This window comes from Furipterus horrens, unplaced genomic scaffold (assembly GCF_987537825.1).
Source record: "Furipterus horrens unplaced genomic scaffold, mFurHor1.1.pri manual_scaffold_3, whole genome shotgun sequence".
Taxonomy (NCBI): domain Eukaryota; kingdom Metazoa; phylum Chordata; class Mammalia; order Chiroptera; family Furipteridae; genus Furipterus; species Furipterus horrens.
In genome coordinates, this window is record NW_028327173.1 from 80,738,402 (window position 1) to 80,760,934 (window position 22,533).

The following is a 22,533-nucleotide window of genomic DNA, read 5'->3' on the forward strand; positions in this document are numbered from 1 at the left end:
CACTTTGAGCAGCCAGAGGCTGCGCTTCACTGTTTAACACATGACGTCATTACTTACACCTTCGTTATGGAACAAGCAGCAAGGAAAACAGAGGTTACTGGATATACACAGACACGACTGACCCCTTGGAGCCGCTGCAGCGACAGGAACACCAAGACCACCCTGAGGGAAGGTCCCCTGTGGACCCCCAGTAGTGAGAGCAGAGGCGCCTCCGTCCCCGGTGGCTGTTGCTTGAGTGCAGGCCAGTCCCCTTGATCTCTTCATGGCAGCGCTTGTTGCTGCTGCCCCTGTGATAAGAGAACCGAGTCTCCGTCCCTTATTAGGGGTGACAAAGGGAGTTGCCAATCTGTGGGTGGACTCCAGGCAAGTCGCTCAGTGGTCACACCCTCAGTGAGCTCTGATAACAAGAAACAGGGCAGTAGAAAGGCCAAAAAAGGCAATCCATTTCCCTTCACTACAGAGGTCATTATGTAGCCAATCAAAAGGCAGCTCCTGGCTGGAAGTGTGATTCCTACCATTACTTTTCAAATTCTAATCTATTTCATGAATATTTTCTCTTCAAGTACCTTGAGGAATTTCATTGTAACAAATTGAAAAAAAATTAAACTATGCTGGACAGGGAGAAATAACACTGTGTACTCTTCAGGTAATTAAAAGAAAATCATCGCCCATATTTTCCTTTTTCAATGCTGTTTTGCTTTATTGTTTTATTGTTGTCTGTGGTCTGGAAAACTGTCCGTACTTAAATTTATTTTTTTAAAAATATTTTGGAGATCAATCCCTTGTCTGAGATATTATTGGCAAATATATTTTCCCATATGGTTGGTTCCCTTTTCATCTTGCTGTTGTTTTCTTTAGCTGAGCAGAAACTTTTTAGTTTGATGTAGCCCCATTTGTTTATTCTTTGCTTTATTTCTCTTGCCTTAGGAGATATATCAGTGAAAATGTTGCTAAATGGGATATCTGAAATATTCCTGCCTATTTTTTCCTCTAGGACTTTTATGGTGTCACCGCTTACATTTAAGTCTTTGATCCATTTTGAGTTTATTCTGGTGTATGGTGTAAGTTGGTGGTCTAGTTTCATTTTTTTTGCATGTCCCTGTCCAGTTCTCCCAACACCATTTGTTGAAGAAGCTCTTTTCACTCCATTTTATGTTCCTTCCCCCTTTGTCAAATATTAGTTGACCATACAGACCTGGGTTTATTTCTGGGCTCTCTATTCTGTTCCATTGATCTATATGTCTGTTCTTATGCCAGTACCAGATTCTTTTGATTACCGTGGCCTTGTAGTATAGTTTGATATCAGATATTGTGATTCCTCCTACTGTGTTCTTCTTCCTCAAAATTGCTGTGGCTATTCAGGTTCTTTTGGTTCCATATAAATATTTGAAGTATTTGTTCTAGGTCTGTGAAATATGTCATTGGTATTTTAATAGGGATTGCATTGAATCTATAAATTGCTTTGGGTAGTATGGACATTTTAATGATGTTGATTCTTCCCATCCATGAGCATGGTATATGCTTCCATTTATTTGTATCTTCCTTAATTTCTTTCTTCAGTGTTATGTAGTTTTCTGAGTACAGGTCTTTTACCTCCTTGGTTAAGTTTATTCCTAGGTACTTTATTTTTCTTTTTGCTATGGTAAATGGGATTTTTCTTTTAGTTTCTATCTCTGAGATTTTATTGTTGGTGTACAGAAATGCCTTCAATTTCTGAATATTGACTTTGTACCCTGTTATTTTGCCAAATTCACTTATTAGGTCGAGTAGTTTTTTTGTGGAGTCTATAGGGTTTTCTATGTACACTATTATGTCATCTGCAAATAATGACAGTTTTACTTTCTCTTTTCCAATTTGGATGCCTTTTATTTCTCTTTCTCCCCCTGGCTGGTTTGGCTCAGTGGATTGAGCGTCGGCCTGCGAGCTAAGTGTCGCTGGTTCGATCTTCCAGTCAGGGCACATCAGAGAAGGAAAACTCTGACTCCAAAAAACCTCCGCTGCCTTGCGGCATACCTCTTCAGGGGAAAGGCTAAGGGAGTAAACCCCGACAGAAAATCCGGAGCCGGAGTCCCTAAGGCGGTTTGACGTTGTAGTCAACACCGGCAACTCCTGCGGCACACCTGAAGCCAAGCTGTATTGACTCCGTCTTTCCCTTGGACCCTTCAGCTGCGAAGAGAGGGGGGGGTCTGCTGCATGGGCAACAGCAGACCCTCCATATCACCCTGCCCAGGCTCTGTAGCTTCAGCTTCACTGGAGAGGACACTCCAGCGTCATCGCAAGATGTCGATTCAACACGGGAGGAGACAGATACCGTGTCACTCCTGAGTCGGACTGCACAGCCATTCTCGGCGGTGCAGATAGACTCTTATGAAGCTACACCATCGTCTCTCGAGACGGACGGCTGCCGACTATTTCTCTTTCTTGTCTGATTGCGTGGCTAGAACTTCCAAGACTACATTGAATAGGAGTGGAGAGAGTGGACATCCTTGTCTTGTTCCTGACCTCAGGGGGAATGCTCTCAGTTTTTGCCCATTGAGTATGATGTTGGCTTCAGGTTTCTCATATATGGCCTTTATTACGTTGAGGTATGCTCTCTCTATTCCCATTTTGTTGAGAGTTTTCATCATAAATGGGTGTTGTATCATACTTAAAATTTGAGGTAACTTCTCTGTCAATTTGGAAATACAAACATGTATTCAAAACAATTCAACTATAATTTTCTAATGATTTTCTTCCAGTTTGTTTGATTTGGCCATCAAAGAGTCAAAGGAGATTATAGTTTTAATTAAAGGCCATATTGTCCTTGTGTTGAAGTTTAACTTTGGTCATATTAACTAAGTGACTATATGCACTGATTAGTGTTTTCTGGTTTTTTTTTAATTATTAATATCACAAATGGTAACTTTTATAAAAGAAGGCCTTATTTGAATGTGTTCCTACTGATAATATATTAGTCCTAATTGAATGAAAACAAAGAAGTTCATGCCAGATGATGTCATATGAGGGGAGCAATAACAAAATTAGTTATGATTTAATGAACACATATAATTCTACATGGTGCTATTTACATTGCATTTATGTGTTTTTTTTTAAAAATTTTATTCCTCATGGGATAGTGAGGAAAATTTATTATCCCATGAGTAGTGTGTATAATTGTTAAGGATTTATAGATAAGAGATGCAAGGCCTAAAACGTTTAAGAAACTTGCCAAAAATCACAGCTGAAAAAAATGGAAGTGTATTGAAAGCCTGCGTAACATGTTGGTCATTGTGTTAGACATTTAAATTTCTTCCTGCTTCCCTTCATTCATCCTTTACTTCCTCATTTCTCCTTCCCCTTCTCCCTTCCTTTTCTTCTTCCCTTCCTTCTCTTCATTCCTACTTTGCTTCCTTGGAACAAATATTTATTGAGTGACTGATCTGTGCCAAGCATGTTTTCAGACACTGGATGCTAGAGTGATGAACAGAGAGAAAAGTTCTTGCTCTCATGGTACTTATTCTTTTACAGAATCAACTTAATTTTCATGGTTTTTTTTTTTTTTTTTTTTTACAGAATAAAATGCATTTAATTAAATGGATGTGAACAAAATAGAAAGTTGCAAGGGCTAAGAGTCAAGCTATGTAACAGAGTCATGGGGTGGCTACTCAGTGTTAATGAGCCAGGGCGAGGCTTCCTAAAGCAGTGGCATTTGAATGGCAGGAAGGAGCCACTGTAGGCTGTGAGGACCCTCAGAAAATAGATGCCTACTAAGAAGGGCTCACAGTGGCTAACTGGCAGCTTGTCCTCAATCGTAAGTAATTAATAGGTTTTTTTTTTTTTTTGAAGTATCATCTCTGCTCACCTATGCATCTGGACCCAAGTTCCACGAGGACTGGGACTCTGTCTTCACCCCGATCTCCCTCACCTAGCACCACGCCGCCTGGTACCTCCTAGGCTGTGATACACTGGATGAGCCGTGCGTGTGGGCGAGAGGTGACCTCTTTCACCTTCCTTTTTGGCCAAGTGGGTGGGCTCCAGGGCAGCTGTGAATTCAAAGGACCAAGTTTTTGCGGGGTGGGCACAAAAAGCATGTCTGGGGATGACAGCATGCTGGGGTGAAGCGGTAATGACCTGCAGACAGCCCTGTGTGGGCCCTGTGGGGTCAGGTAGAAGCAGCCCATTGGGAACTGTCAGCTCTCTATGCAACCGTATTTGTCTAGACCAGCTCCAGGTGCCAGCCAAGATGGAGAGAACCGGGAACAGACAAGTGTGGAGTTCAAAAAGGATGCGGTTTCTCTAGTCAGGCATTAAGATGTTGATAAGAATGTAATATGTTAACTATATTAACTTAGTATGTAACATGTTAATCATGTAATATGAAGTGTGTTATTACTAAGTAATCGTCGTCGTCGTCGTCGGCAGCAGCCGTCCGTCTCGAGAGACGATGGTGTAGCTTCTTAAGAGTCCATCTGCACCGCCGAGAATGGCTGTGCAGTCCGACTCGGGAGTGACATGGTATCTGTCTCCTCCCATGTTGAATCGACATCTTGCGATGACGCTGAAGCTACAGAGCCTGGGCAAGGTGATATGGAGGGTCTGCTGTTGCCCATGCAGCAGACCCCCCCTCTCTTCGCAGCTGAAGGGTCCAAGGGAAAGACGGAGTCGATACAGCTTGGGTTCAGGTGCGCCGCAGTAATATATGCTAATATAATAGGTGCTATGTTATGTCAGCCAATTTCTTTGGCTGACATCTATTGAGGGTCTATATGTCATATTAGCATTGTATTATTAGTGATCTCTGGCTGGTTTGGCTCAGTGGATTGAGCGTCGGCCTGCGAGCTAAGTGTCGCTGGTTCGATCTTCCAGTCAGGGCACATCAGAGAAGGAAAACTCTGACCCCAAAAAACCTCCGCTGCCTTGCAGCATACCTCTTCAGGGGAAAGGCTAAGAGAGTAAACCCCGACAGAAAATCCGGAGCCGGAGTCCCTAAGGTGGTTTGACGTTGTAGTCAACACCGGCAACTCCTGCGGCGCACCTGAAGCCAAGCTGTATTGACTCCGTCTTTCCCTTGGATCCTTCAGCTGCGAAGAGAGGGGGGGTCTGCTGCATGGGCAACAGCAGACCCTCCATATCACCCTGCCCAGGCTCTGTAGCTTCAGCTTCACTGGAGAGGACACTCCAGCGTCATCACAAGATGTCGATTCAACACGGGAGGAGACAGATACCGTGTCACTCCCGAGTTGGACTGCACAGCCATTCTTGGCGGTGCAGATAGACTCTTAAGAAGCTACACCATCGTCTCTCGAGACGGACGGCTGCCGACGATGTTATGTTATCTGTAATGTAATAAATAATGTATATAAATGCAATGAAATATATTGATCATGTAATATGGAGGGTGTTTATTGTGTAATATGTAATGTGCATCTCAGAGACATGTAATGTGTGTTAGAATAATATATGATGTGCTACTAATGCAATATGTAATGTTAATGTTGCATGTAATGTGTTAATGAGATATGTGACATGCATTAATGTACTTGTAAAGTGTAATAATATAATGTGTAATGTGCACTGTTGTGAGATGGGAGATGTTGTTAATGAAATGTGTCATGGAAGCTGGATACAGTTAGAATTAGAAATAGAATGACTATGAGGACATGCCCAGATGACCTGACCTGACTCAGGTCTTTCCTCAGGCTGAGTGGGGACAGTCACAGGTGCAAGGTCTCAGGGAAAGATCAGAATTTCCATAGCCAAAGGGGAAATCCACAGGAACCAAAAAGGGAGCCAACCACACACACACACACACACACACATGGACACACATCATTGGTCACTGGTGTAATCAAATATGATCATTAAGCACAAAGTACCATGTATTTGTGATCCCTATGGATATGACTGATTATTAAGCTGAAAGGTTGAAAGGTGATTTCTTTGATGTGTGTTCCATAGGACAAACTTTTTGGCCTCCATTAGAAAATATTCAAATCCTCACTTCTTGATGGTAGAGGGGGTGTCAACCCATTAACTTGTAGAGTCTCAAGTTGTAGGTAGAGTCCTAAGATACATCTAGTCCAACCCCCTAATGAGTAGGAACACCCTCTCCAGTAACTTAAAGATTACACAGGGCAACAATTTTTAACATAATTTGTGTTGAGTTAGATTTTTCAGCTGCTTTAGACTTAAATAGGCATGCTGATTTCAAAACTGCAGTTAGTTTTCTTCTATCATGTCAAATTTTTTCTGTATAGATTATCTTAATGCGACCACTCTAGGCTTGATCAAGCCTGGATCCAAGGAAGAACTAGTGCTCTCCTATTGGCTGAGAGCAAACCTCCCTCGAGTGGGGAGGGGTGGAGGACGACCTTGGTGACCAGGAACAGGTTCATACTTGTCTAGGCTATTCAGTTACACATGAGACAGTGTGGTGAGAGGTTGTGTGCCGCTCTATGGAGTGAATCATATTCTGAAGTGTAGTCCAAATTCTTGTCTGTATACAAGGAGTTAGCAGAACTTATTTTTTAATTTACAGATGTACTTATTTCCTGGAAAGGACTCATGAAGGAGATGGCTTTTGGGTGGACTGTGAAGCATGAGTAGAGTTTCAACAGGCAGAAGTTTTAAGTGAGGGCATTTTCTCTATCTGGGATAGCAAGACTGAAGAAGTGGAGATGAGTCCTGGCTGGGTAGCTAAGTTGGTTGGAGCATTGTCCAGTACACCAAAAGGTTGTGGGTTTGATCCCCAGTCAGGGCACATACCTAAATTATGGATTCAATTCATGACTGACTCATGTTTCTCTCTGACATCAATGTTTTTCTCTCTTTCTCCATCCCTTCTCTCTCTCCATTTCTTTCTCTCTAAAAATCAACAAAAATATACTCAGCTGAGGACTGAGAAAAAAGAAGAAGAAATGGAGATGAGAAGAGGAACAATGTTTTGGAAGAAAGCAGTACATATTTGTTTGGTGAGCAGAAGAAACACTTTTTGATTCTTGTGGTTCTTGACTCCATGAGTCTATCCATCAAACTGTCCCTATTTCTCAGAAAAGCCCAATCACATTTGTTGCCAAATTATGACAAACACTTGACAGTGGCTGAGATTATTATTCACTTTGTGACTGTTATAAACCAAGTGCTTTTATTTTTGGCTCATTTTACTGGTGTCCTGGCATTAGACAAGCTCAGCTTGCATTTGTTACCTAAGTAATTATCATATCCTAAGATTGAATTTCTTGGACCTTTTGGGCTTAATTTGTCTCTGTACTTGAGTTTACAGATATTCTACGAGTATTAATGCAGGGATATCCTCCCCCTTTCTCCATAATATCCCAGACCCACAGAAATGGACATTACTTCCAACAAGCAAAAGGAAAGCATTTTGGCTCTGGCTGGTGTGGCTCAGTGGGTTGGGCATTGCCCTCAAAAATGAAAGGTCACAGGTTAAATTCTCAGTCAGGGCAAATACCTGGGTTGCTGGTCAGGTCCCCAGTTGGGAGCATGCGAGAGACAGGGCTGATCCATGTTTCTCTTGTACATCTATCTTTCTTTCCCTTTCTTTCTTTCTTTCTCCCACCCTTCCTCTCTCTCTGAAAATAAATTAAAAAAATATTTTTATTAAAAAAAAGGAAAGCATTTTGTCTTAACTTCTACGAAAATCCTAATGGAGAAAATCAAAAGTATCAAAGCAGGTCTCTCATCCGATCTTCCTTTCTGCTATCTGCACCAAATGATCAGTTGTTCCTTTGGCTTTTTTGATGGTTCCAGGACTTAGTAAATATTGCCAAGAGCCCCAAATTAAGCAGGTGGGTTGAGACCAGAGGGGTAGCTCATTCCTCTGCAGGGTGTTGTTACAACATACTTTTACTTCTGGCTAGAAAACCCCAGTTTCCTGCCTCAGACTTCTGAATATAGATGGCATTTCCTTGGAAAGTTTGAAGTTAGACTTTGAGCCTTGTTTGTTTCTTTTCAAGTTTATATTCTGAACTGAGTAGTGAAATCTGCTCAGTCCATACTGCTGGAGCTCCAGCTTTTGTTTTATGAACTTGGATGGTCTGTGTTCCTGGAAATGATTCCGCCCGAACCAGAATGGACAGCCAACTCTGGAATACATGCTTTGCTTTCAAAAGCCTCAGTTATTTTAAGTATTTCCCCAAGATCCTCTGATGTAGCTCTTTTTTGAAATCCCTTGGTTGCACAGAAATGCAAGCCTCAGTAAATAAAATTGAAATATTTTCAAGTTGCTAAGTTTTAGATGCAATTTTTCATTGGTTCTAATATGGTTCTCTCTCTATTACCATAAGGTTAACCCCATCATTTTTATTTTTGCAAGTTTGGGCTCTATAGTTTTTGGATTTCCAAATATTTCCTTCATCCCCATCATAACCTGGCTATTTTTTCTAAAAGACACTAGGTAGACCATGTGCTTCCTGATGACAAGATTTTCTTGCATGAATAAATGCATCAGTCATTGTTTTAAACATTTCAATTCAATTTCAAGTTTTATAAACCAGTAAGAGGATAAGAAGTTGGAAAGAGACATCACACATTTTTTTTACTCCACAGGGGTCAGGATCTGTTGAGGATATTGTGCCGAAGGAGTGACTCTGGATAACTATTACTAGCCAAGCATATACACTTTGGGCTACAGGAAAGATAGGACAACCTTCAAGCTGCAAATGCTTAATTCTAGATAAAAATATAGTTCTTTCTTATCAATTTTCAATTTAAAGACCTTATAACTTCATGATAAGGTGAAAGGGGAGACTGATCTTTTAGAAAGAATGGTAAAATACTGACATGGAAAAACCGTCAAGAAATCCAGTCTTTTCAGGGATATAGAAACTTGTGTTATAGATGGCAGTCTCTGCAGGCCTGTCCTTCTTCCCCAGTGACATCATTGTCTCCTAAAAGTTCAGGACCAGTCTATTTCACTTCACTAATATGAGGTTAGCATAAACTTGACCAAGTATAACTAAAATTCCACAGGAAATCTAGGTCTCATGAACAGATAACCACTAGAAGGGGCAAGGTTGGGAGAGAGCAGTATTCTGTGATGTCTTGTAACAGGCCAAGAGTCAGGAGATGGTGTCCCCAGTCAAATGACACTCTGGATGCCCAAACGTCTCTCACTTAACAATGTGAGTCTTTGTTTCTTCACATATAACGATATTTCTGACTGCATTTATTAAGGGGTGTCGGAACTAGTGCAGATTAAAGTACTATGACAGCATGAAGTGAGAAAACAGAATTCCTCAGAACCAGCTATATTACAGAGCCCACAAATATGATGCTTTATGTTGTATCTAACCATTTCAATAAACAGTTATAATTAGTTATAATTCTGACCACCAGTCACCATCATCACAGAGAGCAAACACTCCATTTGAAATCCTAGAGAACTACTAGGTCTTCATATAATAAAATTCAAGGTACTTTTAATGAGTATTTGTTTCTATTTTTACCTACCCTCAACTCTACATGAAAAAAAATCTAATTTCTGAGGCCTTTCTGTTTGGAATCAGTTTATTAGACCTAAGCCTCTATAATTTTAGTTCAGGGTCCTGAGTTTTCACGGTGTAATTTAAAGACTGTGAGTTGTAGTCATCTTAATGAAAAACACAGTCTGGATAGCTCATTAAGAATGAAAGTTAGGGTGTACATCTTGAAACTAGCACAGGGACAGTGGGTTCTTTGGGGTCTAATGCTCTCCTACCTTCTCTCGTCTTGCTTCTCTTATAGGTTGCAAAATTCCTTTTATATCAAACAACCTGTCCTCAGTGCAGCTCATGACTTTCAGTGCTTGTCTTAGATTTTCTACAGTTGAGGAAACATCTCTGAGAATCTTTCTTTACCTAGCCCCAGTATCTCTGTCATTGCTCTAGTCTAGGCTTAGAACCACCAAGTGTGTCTCAAGATACCCTCACCTTTGCATGATTCCAACTCAAACAATGTAATTCTCACCTAATTAGATTCATTTGACACCATCTGACATCCACATGGCACTGTCTTTTCCCCGTTATCTTGGATATTAGTAAAAGAGGGTTTGTTGCAAACATATAACATGTTCAAACTTCTGCTGTTGCTTTTCCTTGCCATTTTCACTTTGATTAATTTGAAAAAGATGCCTCAAACTTACTGTTACTTTTGGCTTTTGTCTCCAAAGACACTAATTTTTTTTTCCCCACGGGCAACTTTGGTTGCCTTCATCAGAAGAAGTCTGAATGGCTTCCTTGTAAATGAAAGAAGGATGGTGAGCTCACATCTGAGTACCCTGGGCCCCAAAGCAGTTAATTACTAGCAGAGTGTCTCAGTGAACTGTATTGTCCTTGTGTTTCAAAGAAGCGCATGGGGTGGAAGACACTTTTCTTGAGTGGAAAGATAAAACTCTGAGATCCCCAAGGCCAATTCTTCATCTGGCATCACTATAGACAGAGTTTTTAACCACAGAAGACCACTTGGTACCCCACCACAGTTCCAAACACAAAAGTGGGCAAACCTGGCAAAAGCACACACTTTCCAGTTACATGTAATGAAAGCCATCTGCAGGCAGTTCATTTTGAAATCATCCAATTGGGAAGAAAATTGCTTCTTGAAGTCTACCTGTTACTTTTTCTCAATAACTTTAAATCACATTTTCTGTCAAGTAGTCATTCACTATACCAAACAAAGCACACAGAAGATGCAAGGAGTTCTGCTCACCTGCATACTTCCTCACTCTATATAGCCTACGCGGATAGCTCCACTCAGCTCCACTCACAGCAGGCTGCTCGGGGACAGAAGTCTGGACCACTGGGTGGCACTGTAATGATTTGGCCCTATGATGGTCATTTATTTCATCTTTTTAGAAAACATATTAATAACAGTTTATTTTAAGCTTACAACAATGCAAACTATTTACAAAGCGCTACATTTGTACATTCTCCCCCTTCATTTTATGGTTTTGGTTTCACAATTTACATATTTTTACACTGTGTAATAAGTCATTGTATTTATAGTTATTTTTAACACTTTTTTCTTTTAACCTTCATACTAGAGTTATGTGACTTACCCCCACCATTACAATATTAGAATATTCTGAATTTAATGATTTATTTATCTTTACCAGTAAGCTTTATGTGTTGATACATTTTCCTATTACTAATTAGTGTCATGTTGTTTCTGCTTGAAACATTTCTTTGAAGGCTGGTCAGCTTTTGCTCATCTGGAAAACTATCTCCTACAATTCTGAAGGACAACTTTTCTGGTAGAGTATTCTTGGTTGGCAGTTTTTCCTGTCAGCACTTTGAACATGTCGTGCCACTCCCTTTGACTGGCAATGTATCTCCTGAAAAAGCTCTGCTTATAGTCTTACTGGCGTTCCCTTGTATGTAACAAGTTCTGTTTTTCTTGCTACTTTTAAAATTATTTACTTGTCTTTAATGTTTGACAATTCAATTATAATGTGTCTTAGTGTAGGTCTTCTAGGATTCACCTTGTTAGAATTCCCTGGATTTCTGAATCTGGGTTTCCGTTCTTTACCCAGATTAAAACAAGACTTCAGCCATTGTTTCTTTCAATAAGCTTTCTGTTCCTTTCTCTTTTCTCCTTCTTCTGGGACACTTTTGATACATAATTGTCTTAACTTACCTGTGATTTTGCTTTCCATGGTTTCAGTTACCACAGTCAACTACAATCTGAAAAATATTAAATGGAACATTCTGAGAATAAACAATTCAAAATCAATTCATAAGTTTTAAATTGCGTGCCATTCTGAATAATGTGATTGTCAGGGTAGCCTTGCTCTGAGAAATCACCCGGAGACCACTGTGGGATTGGGCAATGGGTTTATTGAGGGGAAAAGGGGGAAGGGAATGGAGGGAATAGGAAACTCCTGAATGGACTCAAGGGCCCATAGGAGCAAAGGGAATGGGGATTGGGGAATGGGGACTCCTGGTCTTCCACATGGGCCCGTAGGAATCACCTGCCAGGACTTCTGCAGGCGTCTTTTTATACTTGTCCAACACACATTTTGGTGCGTGTGAGTTTGCTTATCAACATATTCAGTAGGTCATTTACATCTTATTGCTTTTCCCCCCACCACGTTAGTTAACATATTGGGCTAGGTCCATTAACATTTCCTCTGGGAATGGGCTAAGTCCATCAGCATTTCCTGTGGGAGTGGGCCAGGACCAGGTTTATTTGCATATGGTTTATTTGCATATGTCAAAAGTCCAGGTATGCATTTTAGTTGCCTCCGTGTTCTGACAGTGATGAAATCTTGTGTTATCTCTCTCCACCCTGCCTGGACATTAATTATCTCTTTGTCCACCAATTTAGTTATTTAGTAGCCATTTTGGTTATCAGATAGACTGTCATGATATCACAGTGCTTGTGTTTGAGTAACCTTTATGTGAGAATGGCCTGAAAGTGCAAGAACAGTGATGCTGACAATTCAGATATGCTAAAGAGAAGCTGTAAAGTGTTTCCTTTAAGTAAAAAAGGTTAAAGATCTCAATAAGGAAAGAAAAAGAAATCATATTCTGAGGTTGGTAAAATCTATTATAAAGACAAATCTCTCCTTGAAATTGTGAACATGGAAAAAGAAATTTGTGGTAGTTCTGCTGTTGCACCTCAAAATGCAAAAGTTATGGCCACAGTATGTAATAAGTGTTAACATGAAAAAGACATTAAATTTGTGGGTGGAAGACATGAACAGAAAACATTTTCCAATTGATGGCAATGTGTTGCACCAGAAAGCATTAGTCCTATCTGAAGACTTCAGCAAGGGGTCCCCTGAAATGAGTGACCACATTCACATAACTTTTATTACAGTATATTGTTAGGTGTCCTATTCTATTATGTTATTATTCTTAATCTCTTACTGTACCTAATACATAAATTAAATTTATTATAGGTATGTATGTATAGAAAAAATATAGTATATATAGGGTATGATATTATCTGCAGTTTTAGGCATCTACTGGGGGTCTTGAAATGCATCCTCTGTGGTTAAGGGGGGACTACACATATTGGTTTGCTTGATGGTGTCCCATAAGTTTCTTGAATTCTTTTCACTCTTCTCTATTATTTTTCCTTTTTGCCCCACTGATTGGATGGATTCCATTGCCTTGTCTATGAGTTTGCTGATCCTTTCTTCTGTGTGATATAGTCTATTGTTCATCCCCTTTATTGAATTTTCTAGTTCAGTATTATATTCTTCGTATCGGTGATTTCTGTTTGGTATTTTACAATATTTTCTACCTTTTGGTTGAAGTTCTCAATTTGTTCATGCATTGTTCTTCTGACCTCATTGAGCATCTTTATGGCCATTATTTTGAACTCTCTATCAGGTAAATCACTTATCTCTGTTTCATGTAAGTTCATTTCTGGAGTTTTCATTTTTGTTTGCTTGTTTATTTTGGAACACATTCCTTTACTTCTGCATTTTCCTTAACTCTCTATGTTGATTTCTGAGCATTAGATGAAACAGCCACTTCTCCTAACCTTGACAGGGTGGTTTCATGTAAGAGATGAACCTTGTCAATCAACCTGACTCTTAGATGTCTCTCAAACCTTTGTGATTGTCTAAGTTGCCTTCTTTGTTCTTTGTGCCTCCCAGTAGTGAAGGGTGAAGACTAGTCAGTGTCCCAAAGGAAGGGTTTCAGTCAGCACCCAGATACAGGTGATTGGAGCCCAGACTTCCAGACAGCAGCTGGGAAAGTATTTAGTTAGGCTCCTTTCAGGGAGAAGTTGAAATATGGGCATTTTTGTTTGCTTTCCCTGGGCCTGACTCAGGTGTATAGAAATGGGGAGGGTGCTTCTGGATTTATTAATAACTGTTTCTTTGTTTACTACAGTCCCATAGGACTCATAAATGCAAACCCCCTTGACTATCAGAATCAGGCACTTTAAGGCCCATCCCTTGGGCAACAGCTATTAAAACTGTGGCACCAGATATGTGTTCTAGCTCTTTCTAGGGAGATACTGGTGACTTAGAAAGGACTAGAAGGAGAGAGCAGGGAAGGTGTCCTTAGGCTTCCCTGATCTCCAGGGAGGATCTCATTAAGAAGTTATGGTTTAGTGACATTCCCTACAGACTAGGTAACAGCCTGGTCCATTGACCATAGGTTCTAAAATCTAATGCAGAAAAGAATTAATTCTAGGACCTCCACCAGAATGTCTAATTGTTTGTGGGAAGCACCTCAGTATCCAGAGGCTCAGAACTAACCTTTTTTCAGTGTTCCACAGAGAAGAAGTTCATTCAACATCTAAGTAAAATTATAGATAATTGTCTTTCAGTCTGACTTCATTCACTCAGCACAAATATCCTTTAGGTTCATCCACGTTGTTGCAGATGACAAGATTTCATTCTTTTTTATGGCTGAGTCATATAACCAGATGAGAAGATTTTGATCTGTTTCCTAAACATTAAAAGAAAGTGCTCCCCCCCTTTTTTTTTCATGGAAAGAAAATCCTAGGAGACATATCAAATTTGCATCTTTTGACTCACTTCTGATCTTGCCTAATTACATCAATAATGGACCAGAGCTGGTATATAAAGAATGATGTGGTAGAATTTTACAGACACAAACATTGGATCCCAACATATTCATTTCTTTTTACCTCTAATGCCGTTCTCCACCAGGAAGCAAAATGATGTTATTGATGTCTACTTCTTTGGAGCAGGTGTTGAAATTGCATCTTCAAATTGTAGTTGCTGCTACAAGAAGTGGCAAAAATAAGTCAGGAATATTCTTGGAGTAACTTCTTTTCCAGTTGGTCTTCCTCATTCCTTGACCTGCTTTTTATACAAGAGGCTGAAAATAACCACTTCTTTGAGAATCATTCTTTTCTTCAAGGAATTGAATACATGTCAGTTTAGTATGGTAAGAAAAAACCATAATATGGCTGGGACTTTACAGTCACTTTAATAACATTTTTCTTTTCTTTCTTTCTTTTTTCAGTTCAGTCCAATGACCTCTATGTGGTGATAAAGATTCCAACCAGTTTTTATGACCAGAATGAATGGCTAGTCCTGAAATTGCTTTACAGGATCTTTCTCTCTTTTTAAAAAAGTATACTTTATTGATTATGCTGTTACAGTTGTTCCAATTTCTTTTGCCTTTGTTCCCCTCCACTCAGTGACCACCCTCCCTCCAGTTGTCCCCCTCCAAGTCATTGCTCATTGGTTGTGCATATAGGTCTTCTCAACATCTTCCTATCTACTCCACTCCCTGCTACTATGCTTCTTAATTCCTGTAACATCTCACTCCCTTTCCTCCCTCCCCCCTCCCCACTGACCTCCTCCCAAAATGTTCCCCATACTTACAGTTCTTTTTCTACTCTCGTTGCCTACTTAGTTTGCCTTTGTTTCAGTTCCCTAGCTTATGTTGTTGGTTGTTATGATACAGTTTTCATTTTAATGTTCATTGTTTTGATCCTCTTTCTCCTAAACAAGTCCCTTTAACATTTCATATAACAGTGGTTTGGATCTGATGAACTCCTTCAGTTTTACTTTGTCCTGGAAGCACTTTCTCTGCCCTTCTATTCTGAATGACAGCTTCACTGGATAGAGTAATCATGGCTGTAGATTTTTGCTTTTAATTACTTTGAATATTTCTTGCCACTCCCTTCTTGCCTGCAGAGTTTCTTCTGAGAAATCAGCTAATAGTCTTATTGGGACCCCTTTGTATGTAATTCTCTTCTTCTCTCTTGCTGCTTTTAAGATTCTCTCGCTATCTTTAATTTTTGACATTTTGATTATAATGTGTCTTGGTGTGGTTCTCCCTGGGTCCAGTTTTTGTGGAACTCTCTGTGCTTCCTGGACCTGTATAAATCTATTTCTTTCCCCAAGTTAGGGAAGTTCTGCTTCATTATTTTTTCACATAAATTTTCAATTTCTAATTTTTCTTCTTCGCCTTCTGGTAATTCTGTGATTCAGATATTGGCCCGCTTATAGCTATTTGATAAGTTTCTGAGCCTCTCCTCATTTTCTTCACTTTTTGTCTTCTCTTTCTGCACTGGTTGACTTTTTGTTCCTTCCCTATGTTCCGATTTGTTGATTTGATCCTTGGTTTTCTTTCCCTCACCACTAGTTTCATATGTGTTTTCATTCATTTCAGCAGGACTAGCCTTCATTCCTTCCCCATCTTGTTGAAGATCTACTGTTATGTCTGTAAGCATTTTTATAACCAAAGCTCTGAACTGTGCTTCAGAACGATTTTCTATTTGCTGCTTTGTTAGATTAGATATTTGCTGTCTGGTCAGCTCATCACTGGGATCTCTATCATGACATGTACCATCCTGACAGTTTTTTGTTTACCTTTGCTTCCTGGGTGGGACTGTCACACCTCCTACACTATAGGTGGTGGAGCCCCATGCACTCGTTACAACCGGGTGACCCTTCTCACCATGCTGTGGCATTTTTTGTGGGGGTGGGGGTCCAAGATGGATTCCTGCTATTCACTTTCTGCTGAGAGACCAAGAGTCTCCTCCTTCATCCCCACCCTCTCTGGGCCTCACAGTCCAAGGCAATGGGGGTCTGCCTTCCCCAGCGTTGGAACCACAAGCTGACAAGTCTGATCTGCAGCCAGGGGTGCTCCCAAGGTGCTTCTCAGCTCCCATTAAATATGGGCTTGACCTCTCCAACACGGCTTCACCCCTCCTACCTGTCCAAATGAGCATCACCTTCTTTAGAACTTCATATGTTGAACTTCCATATATTCTCTGGAACTTCTAATTATTTCTGGTTCTGTGGTAGTTGTATTCTTTCTTAGTTGTGGAGGGAGATGGAGCGTTTCTGTCTAGGCCTCCATCTTGGCTGGAAGTCACTTTACAGGATCTTAAAGAGTTAATTGATCAGACTCCAATGAAGTTGATTCATGTGTGTGTGTTTGGTTTCACTATAACCATTTCTCTCTGGACTCTCACTAACAAGTGTATTGCACATGTAAAGGAGCTCTGAAAACCAAGCATGAGATTGTGAGCAATGCTTATTTCATTTTAGATCTCACTTCGTGTTTTTAATAGAAAGACACTTGGTCATCAACTTCAATTAACTGGGCATCAGTTTGGTGAGTAAAGAAAACAAGCATATAAGTTAAATTTCTTTCAGAATACATTATTTTTTAAATTAAGAGGAGATTTAAACATTAATATCTTCCCCCCAACACTGGATTGGTATATGATCAAATATCGGTACTGTGGGCTAGTCATGTTGACACATAAAATTAACCGTCATACTTATAACGAAGAAAACTCCTTCAAAAGTAGCCTTAAAAGGAAGTATTATATGGGAGCTTCCAGCCAAGAGAGAGGCCTAGACAGACACGCTGCATCTCCATCCACAACTAAGAAAGAATACAACTACCTCAAAACTAGAGACAACCAGAAATTCCAGAAAATCAAGCTCCATGGAAGTCCAACAAACAAAGATATAAAGAAGAAATACTTATCCAGACAGGTAGGAGGGGCGGAGCCGGGGTGGAAAGGATGCGGTGTGGTGGTGGTAGCAGCAGCAGCAGAAATGGCAGTCACATATTTTAAAAAGTCAGGAAGGACACCTGGGGTGTGCTCTCAGCACCAGACCAGACCACACAGCTCATGATTTCCGTGCCGAGGAAAATAAAGCCTCATTGCTTCTGACTGTGAAAACCAATGGGGCTTGGAGCAGAGGAAAAACTGCTGGTCTCTCAGCAGAGTCTGCTTCTTTAAAGGGCCCCGCCAGCCCTAGAATGTCCACAGACAGACCCACCCTGGGTCAATGGCCAGGGCAACAGCTGGAGAGGTGCCAGTCCATAGGGAAGTGAGAGAAGTGTCTGGAAAAGGAGCAAGTACTGAGCAAATAGCATTGTTCCCTCTCAGACACCTCCCCCCCACACAGTACCACAATGTGGTGAAACAGGTCACCCTGTACTGATGAATACCTAGGGCTCCACCCTTTACAACATAACAGGAGCAACAGCTGTACCTAAGACACAGAGGCAAACAAACACAGGAGCCTGTCGAGATGAGGAGAGAGAGAAGTATGGCCCAACAGGGTGAACAGATCAAGGTTCCAGTGGGAGAACTAAGCGACGAGGAGATAGCCAACCTAACAGATGCAGAATTCAAAATACTGGTGATAAAGATGCTGACAGACTTGACAGATATACTTAAGTATGGCAAATGCATAAGGGAAGAAGTTAAAGCTATACTAAATGAAATGAAGGAAAATCCACACAGAATCTGTGATGAAGGGAAGGAAACTGGGGTTCAAATCAATGATTTGGAACATAAGGAAGAAAAAAAATAGTCAACCAGTACAGAATGAGGAAACAAGAATTGAAAAAAATGAGGAGAGGCTTAGGAACCTCTGGGGCAACTTTAAACGTGCAAAAATCTGAACCATAGGGGTGCCAAATGGAGAAGAGGAAGAGCAAAAAATTGAAAACTTATGTGGAAAAATAATGAAGGAAAACTCCCCAAATTTGGCGAAGGAAATAGACATACAAGTCCAGGAAGCACAGAGAGTTCCAAACAAGCTAGACCCAAAAAGGACCACACCAAGACACATCATAATTAAAATGAGAAAGTTTCAAGATAAAGAGAGAATTTTAAAAGTAGCAAGAGAAAAGCAAAGAGTTACCAACAAAGGATTGCCTATAAGACTTTCAGCTGATTTCTCAAAAGAAACTCTGCAGGCAAGAAGGGACTGGCAAGAAGTATTCAAGGTGGTGAAAAGCAAGGACTTACAACCAAGATTACTCTATCCAGCAAAACTGTCATTTAGAATGGAAGGGCAGATGAAGTGCTTCCCAGACAAGGTAAAGCTTAAGAAACCCATCATCACCAAACTATTATTATAGGAAATGTCAAAGGGACTTACTTAATAAAAAGAAAATTAACACTATGAACATTAAAATGACAACAAAGTCACAACTATCAACAACTGAATCTAAAAAATAAAAACAAAATCCAAGGAAGCAAACCAGAATAGGAACAGAATCATATGTATTGGGATTATTTGGAGGGTTATCAGCTGGGAGCGGGAAGGGAGAGAAATGGGGAAATAGTGCAGGGATTAAGAAGCATAATTTGTTGGTACAAAACAGACAGAGGGAAGTTGTGAATAATATAGGAAAGGGTGTAGCCAAAGAATTTATATGCACAACCCATGGACATGAACTAAGGGGGGTGGGATTGCTGGAGGGAAGGTGGGTACTGGGCTGAGAGGAGCAAAGGGGAAAGAATTGCAATACTGTAACAACATAATCAATAAAATATACTTTAAAAAGTAAGAGGAAAGAAACATGCTTAAGAAGCAACTCTTACACTCAAAAATGTTTTTGCAAAGAACAGATGACATTAGTATACTGTTCATAAAAACTTGTGTCCCAATTTATTCTTCAACTTCAACTTAGGAAAGGAGTACACATAAATAACCTCGTGTTTCTGGACTTCAGCCTGTCCCAAGACACCAATTTCCAGACACAAGCCTTAGATGCATTTTGAATGTCTACATATTATTTTTCACATTCATCTTTTACTTTGGTGGCATGAGTAACTGGACTCTGAATAATATTTCTCAAGAGTCTTAAGCTATTTACTGGGAAGGGCCTTTGGTAAATACTCTGGTTCATCTCAGGAATTAGGACAAGGAACATCCTATACGGACAACCAAGCTTCACCAGCTATTCTTATTTGTTGACTTCACTATTACCACAGCAATATGAATTCCTTTTTGCCAATTTCATTATTTAAAAAATGCTGTAGTCAAATATATGCATGGCAAGCTGTAACTGCTAATAAAATGGTCATGTTGGATAAGCCATTCCACAGATGCTCTCTGAGCACCTACCATGTGTGAAGCACTCTGCTGGGATTTGCTGGCCAGGTTGCTGCTTTCTGCCTATAGATATAACAACCCCTCCAGATTTTATCTCTTCCACCCAAACAGTATTTTGCTTCTATAATTTCAATTTTTAGACTACATCTACTTGCTTTATGGTGTGGGGGGTTATAATACTTGTTTCCAACTTTATTATAGACCTAATAGATGCAGTTTACTTTACTTTCCATCTTGCCTTTAACCCTGAATCAAGTGTGCTTAATTTATTGTTTGTGTATTTCTGCATGTGTGTGAGAGTTTGTGTGCACCAGAACATGCCTTGCTCCTCTCTAATTCTGTATTCTTGTAGGGAGATGCTTAGAACCCCTGCCCCTTAAATTTTGGCAGGAACCAGGCACTGATATAATGAGCCACATTACAAGTTTTGAAGAAGAAAAGGGATGATTTAGGGAAACTAACATTTACTGAATGCCTGTTAAGCACTTTCTCACATGTTCATTTGTTGTCAAAGCAAAGCAGATCATTGCAATAAAAAGAGAATGGACTTTGGAACTGACAGACTAGAGCTGTCCTCCTGGTTAAGCTACCTACTTACCTGTTGACCTTGGACAAGTTACTTATTATGGACATAAGATTCCTCAACTGAAAAATGGAATCCTTACAACAATCCAATTTTATATTGTTGTATAAAGAATCAAATACTTAAGAGGCACTCAATTTTGTTGTTATTTCCCTTTTCTGATACAGAAAAGTAGACAATATGTCATAAACTCAATATATATATATATATATATATATATATATATTTTTTTTTTTTTTAATAAAACCTATCCACAGCACTAATGAGAGGACAAAAACCATTTTTGTCATCTCATTTCAACCATTTGTACATTTCAATCATTTCAGTAACTGGATTCCAATATATTTCTACTTTCATGGTTATAAATTTAAGTTAATTCCCTTATGTTTGCCTGAGGGGTGCAACTTTACATATCCTCAAGATAAAATTACATTTTCAGGGATGTTTATCTGGGTCCCTTGGAAGAGATAGTTCATTTTTCCTAGAGAAATCAGGCACAGGTATTCCAGTACAACCTATGAAATTTTGATGTTGCCATTTGTTTTATAAAAGATGTATTTGCCTAGGAAAATTAGTTGAAACTTTTCAGATTTCTATCTTAAATTATCTTGAAAATGGCAATAATATATCAGCCAGAGTTATTTTTTTCTTTCTTACTCATTTGTAATTTTGAATATCTCCAAAAAGGCAGACATGAGGTATGAAATCAGAACTAGCATGGGAAAAATTGGCCAGGCATTTACCTGTCTTACCGTCTATGCCTTTCCCTCTGCTCTTACACATTCTAGTCCTTTCCTGTCATCCTCTTTTTAAAAAATCCACATCAATCCAAGCAATGCCTATCCTGTAGTTCTGTCTCTCCAACATTTTCCCTTGACAAAATCTATTAATCATTTTATTTCAGCTCTGCTTTACTTGGAAAAGTTATGACAGACTAATTCATCTTATTAATTCAGGGAACAGTTTACTCTATTAGCCCTTGGGGATTTGAGAAGGAAGGAAAGTTTGAGATCTAATACAACTGATGTAGGCTGAATATGTGATCTCATTTTTATCTGACAACAATCATATAAGGCATGTATTTTAATTTCCTTATTTACAGATGAGAAACTTGATATCTTGAGATCTAATACAACTGATTTAGGCTGGATATGTGATCTCATTTTTATCTGACAACAATCATATAAGGTATATATTTTAATTTCCTTATTTACAGATGAGAAACTTGATATCTTTAGAAGTAAAGTTTCCTGAAGTAGGAAAGATCATAAATAGTAAAGGTAGAATTTGATTCTAGGTTTTTACGATTCCAGAGCATGTACACTGTTCACCTCTGCTCTGACGGGTTTGCATTTCACCTGGAGCCAAGTGCTTGATCACAAAAATCATGGAACCCTCAGCAGGGTAGGAACTACCCTCTTCACAGAACCCACTCCCCTGAGCTAGCCAGATCCTAGTGGAACCCCCTTTCTTTCCATTTATCTCCCATTCTGATTCAAAAAGCGTCCCCCCGATTTAAAGAAGTAACACAATGAGGACAGAATCCTTGGCCTGCTATTGTGTTCTTATCACCAAGGACTTTTATCCTGGTGCAACCCAATGGGGAGAGAGAGTGGAGGCCCTGGGTGTTGAAGAAGATGATGAGGAAGAGCAAAGTCTCCTGTGGGGCAGCATGGAAGCCCCCAGGTCAGGCCCCTTGAAGAGAACTTAGTTCAGCCTGCTTTGAAGTGGACAAAGCAAAAGGGTCTGCAAAGTACCTAGAAAACTTTTCTCTTCTAGCTGCTTCTTTAGGTTCTCAATGGCCAGGCCTTGCCTAAGAAGAAAGAAAAAAAAAAAAACAACACACACACACACACACACAAAAAACAACTCCCTATAGTTTGGAGAAATGAACTGATAATAAGTTTATAATGGGATAGGAAACCTAGGGTATTTTGAAAACAGTCCTATTTCTTTTTCTTTTTCTTTTTTTTTTTTTACTGAATGGACCATCCTAATTGGTTGAGGTCAGTGTTCTCTCAGGTGATTGTTGGAGACTATGGGCCATGGATCTGAACCAAATTCCCAAATGGGAAACAGCTCAGCATTTTCTTCCCAACAAACTAGTCCACTGCTTTTTAACAAAACCATTTGGGGATTGAGGGGCTAGGTGACACAGGAA